General features: G+C 40.9%; 1 protein-coding gene across 8 annotated transcripts in view; it reads left to right on the top strand.

The window, feature by feature from the left end:
• Positions 1-5,000, top strand: part of LOC143028367 (ras-specific guanine nucleotide-releasing factor 2-like) — a 311,642-nt gene that overhangs the window by 233,504 nt on the left and 73,138 nt on the right. The window lies entirely within an intron of this gene.

The following is a 5,000-nucleotide window of genomic DNA, read 5'->3' as shown; positions in this document are numbered from 1 at the left end:
CATGACATTGCCTTCAGTCAACTGAAACTGTTGGCTTTGAATATTCTCTCACTTGTTTGACATTACTGCTGATAGTCTCCTGCTTAATGATACATCTTCCCATGATATCTTTGATTACCGCTTACTGTATGTATTCTGTGTTGTCACTAAAGACGTGTTGATAAATTTGCGACAATTGACGCTAATATTAATACGTTTAAATCGTTACCGCAAGACTTACTCAAATACTTGCAACATTAGTTCAGGTTCTTCTCCGGTGATGGCTAACTAATTAATGGCAGCAGCCATCCACCTCAATGTATCGTCACTTGCCTGTTGGTGTCTGTTATCTGTCCCTTGATGTAACTGACTACCTACTATCATATCGCCCATAAGACCCGTTTATCGACGCCACATGAACTGAGATCAAAGGCCAGGAAAGAGTATATCTAGCCACTTGTTTACCTGTCTGTTGGATGCATGCATGGTGCAAAACAGTTGCCAACCTGCAACAGTGAACGCCATCTAAGGGTGGTTTGTAGTTTCTTTTCCTTGAAAGGTGAGACTGGATAAACGTGTCGAACTTCTGATTCTCCCTCACCTTATTCTCTTATCATTCTCCTATCATCCACCTTTCTCTTCCTGTCCTTCCGTTATCTTTTCTTGTGTTTCCTTTTATCATACATTCTCATACCATTACAGACACGACAAAACCAGTTGGAACTCTTCAGTTTTTCACAGAGAAAGTTGAGTCTTTTGAATTACGTATATCAGGATATTTATGCGCAATAGTCGTATCATGGCTGGAGGTGAAGAGTGTCCCTTAGGGACCTTGACTTAATCTGCTTTATCTCCGAGGAGATCCGAGACGATCTTGGGAGTGACGAAGTGGACTGATCGCTCTCCTAACAGGAAAAGGAGTTTATCTTATATCTTAGATTCTTTACTGATTCCCAATGAAAATCTATGCGTCTAGAAATATCATATTTTGATCAAATTTCATGCTTTCGCGACTGGTTTTCAAAAAACGGTCTCTGAAAAGAAAAACTGAGATAGATATATGAGATCACAGAAAGCCTAAGAATTTCTGAAACAGTTGTATGATATATTAATTTTATCCACGCACATCTTTGATGACGCCATGTTTGAAAAAAAATCTCCCTTTGCCCATCACACGTACCCATCGATTATATTCAAGCATACTGATTGGCTAGCCTCATCATTATCATCACCATCAATGGAAACCATGCGCCAAGGGGCGTATTGCTTTAGTTTCACACTAACGCCATGCCCCACAGTTTCTCCAGGCAAGTCTCCATGCATACACCCTTCCCATCCCAAACACCCTCGTTAGGACTGGTCGACTTCCTCCGGCCGTATGTACTGTAGGCGTCCCCTTCTCCTCAAAAGGTAATTGTCTCTTGTGGAGATCCCTCTGTTAGTGGAATGAATGCGTGTCCACACACGTCCATTTAACCGGAGATGACGTTCACAAAACATACGTAAACGAGTCTCATGGATCAGTCTATGGCTTTATACAAAACCATATCAGTGATACCCATAATGCTCGGCAGGCACTTCATACCAAAGGTGCTGAGTTGCTTCTTCAGGTTAACATTCAGTTTCACACCCATACAAGAAGACAGAGAGTACAAACGACTTACAGATTTGGATTTCAGACCTCATTCATAAACATAGAGGAAGCCAAATACTCTGCCTGAGCAAGTCCATAACAACGTAGATCATGCCAGTCCTTCGAAGGAGTTGTTGATAGGATTAGCCGGCTTACTAAGATGTTTGTGACGTCATGAAATAGCGCAGCCATTACATCGTAGAAAAAAAAATTAGAACGTCAGCTGAACTGAGAATGAAAATGGACAACGAAAAAAGATTACTCGTATTTATTAAAGAACGACGTTAGACAAGGAGGAAATGTATTCTTTGATTTGTGATCATTTTTGCTTGTGTTATTGAGCTACAGGTTCAACGTAGGAGAGCTAAACAATGAAACGACGCTTTTGAATGAAATGACGTTTATAACAAATTTCGATTTCCAACGTTATTTGCAACTCAGGGTCATAGCAGCTCAGTAAATCCTATGATGGCTAAAGGTTTCTTTTTGTCTAGCGACAGAACATTTCAGTCAGATGTAGAGGTAGGGGGGGAGGGGGAGGAGCACACGCTGGGACACTATGGCCCCCCTACTCTGTCCTTCAGCTGCATGAGAGGGCTGGGTCGAATCTGAAATTCAGCCAAGTTAGCTTACGTCGCAAAATCAAAATCTGAATCTTACGCCTCTTGATAAGCAGTACATGAGACAGATGTATACACGAACTTCCGTGACAGAGACAGCATTAGAGGTGAGGTCTAACACAACAAAAACTTTTCTTTCTCCATCTTGAATTCTTTCTATTCTTCTCGCCATCATTTCCAGATCATTACTTGATTTTTTTTCCTCCTCTCGTTTGAGATTTCCTCCTCCTCCTCCTCCTTTCTTCTCATTCTCCTCCTCCTTCTACTATTCCTCCTTCTCCATTTCCTATTCCCTCTCCTCCTATTTCTACTCCTCCTTCTTCATCTCCTCCTTCATCTTCTACTTCTCCTCCTCCTCCTTCTTCATTTCCTACTTCTTCTCCTCCTTCCCCTCCTCCTTTCCCTCCTTCTCCTCCTCATCTTATTCCTTCTCTTCCTTCTTTATCTCCTCTTTCTTTTCCCCTTCAACATTTCCTATTCCTTCTCCTCCTCCTCCTTCTCCTCCTCTGCCTCCTCCTCTTCTAATGTGGCATGAGACACATCTAACTTGAGCATATGATACTTGACTACATGAGTGTGTGTGTGTGTGCAATATCATTATAGTCTCATACACCTTATTCTCTACACCTATTTATTGATAAGTAATTTATAAAGATTATCCTCCCTCTGACCTCTCCACCCTTTCAAAAACCACCACCCCTGAGTCACAAAAACAAAATTAAATAAAAATTCGATAAATCTAAACTTAAAAAAAATGCAGAGCCTGTACAAGATGCTCTTTCATTTTATCCGAAGAAAACGTTGATTAGACGCCGCTACAGCTTCTGATGAAGCTGTAGCCGAAAGCCTACCAGCGGAATCGGACAGCGTCTTGTCCCATAATGATGAAATTTAAAGCCACGACGCCCGCGTTCGATCGCGTCCGCGATGACTTTGCTTTCCGTCATTCACACACACACATACACACACACACACACACACACACACACACACACACACACACACACACACACACACACACACACACACACACACACACACACACACACACACACACACACACACACACACAAATACACACACACACAAATACACACAAACACACACAGTGAATATATAAAAGGACAAGCAGTAAAAGATACAAAACAATGTTTATACTTAGACGATTTTATAGAATGCTCAACTTTGCAATGTATTCCTTTAGTTATATTCCTACAAAAATCTGAACAAGCAGCAACCTTTATAGTAATATTATACACTTAACTGTGTATTTGTAATTGTGAATGTCCTATGCCTTAGATCATAGTACTCCCTAAACACTCGGAATCATACATAGGTATACATTTAGGATTATATTATAGACAAAAAAATTAAAGATCTAAATGAGCACACTGAAGAAGTAATCTAGCACTAACGCAAACTAAAAAAAATTTCACTACTATCCACTTAGAATCACAAATTTACTTAATATCACACTGAGAATCACACGTACAATCTACTTTTTCCTTATAGAATGACGACTGCAGATCAGTCCAAAGAAATATTACACATTGGTGCCGAGAATCACAACAATCCCTTCTATCGAAAACACGATGTGATATACTAAGACGAAAGTATCTCAGCACATATAAGTGTGAACTCTTTGTAAACTCATTGAGGTTCATTTCTAGATAAAAAAAAAAAAAAGTTACGTGAATCTTTTACGAATTTGTTGTAGAGTAGATACCATGATTTGATTCTGTGTCAAACATACGTCTCAAGAAAAAAATAAAATAGAAGCGAAGCACTATCTTGACTTAAAGTTAAGCACCCACACTCTCAAGTGTAGATAATCATTGTTCAATATTTTATCTGTTCATATAGAATACTCATTAGGAGAACAAGTTGGAACAAAAAACAAATGCCAACGACTACGTTATAGAAACCACACACTATCATTCCGTGCGTACAGGGATTGACACACGATCGCACACGCACACACACACACACACACATACACACACACACACACACACACGCGCACACACGCACACACACACACACACACACACACACACACACACACACACACACATACACACACCAGCATATAGACACAAACACACACAAACACATACATACACACGCACGTACACATACACACATACACACACACACACACACACACACACACACACACACACACACACACACACACACACACACACATACACACACGCATTTATACACACATACACACACGCATCCACACATACACACACGCATCCACACACACACACACACACACACACACACACACACACACACACACACACACACACACACACACACACACACACACACACACACACACACACACACACACACACACACACACACACACACACACACACACACACACACACACACACACACACACATACACATACACACACGCATTCATACACACATACACACACGCATTCATACACACACACACACACACATACACACACACACACACACACACACACACACACACACACACACACACACACACTCACACACACACACACAAACACACAAACACACACACGCACATACACACGCGCGGAATAACTCCCCTTGATTCCCTCATTCTCTCTCTCTATCTATCTATCTATCTATTTATCTATCTATCTACCTATCTATCTATCTCGCTGTCAGTATACTTTTTCCTCTCATCACCGCTATTTCCCTCTCCCTTCATTTCTGTTCTATTCCTGTTTCTTTTTCCCCCTCTTCTACTC

Source organism: Oratosquilla oratoria, chromosome 9 (assembly GCF_046742065.1).
Source record: "Oratosquilla oratoria isolate Oo_2021 chromosome 9, ASM4674206v1, whole genome shotgun sequence".
Taxonomy (NCBI): Eukaryota; Metazoa; Arthropoda; class Malacostraca; order Stomatopoda; family Squillidae; genus Oratosquilla; species Oratosquilla oratoria.
The sequence above is the reverse complement of the archived record's forward strand: the minus strand, read 5'-3'. Positions and strand labels throughout refer to the sequence as shown.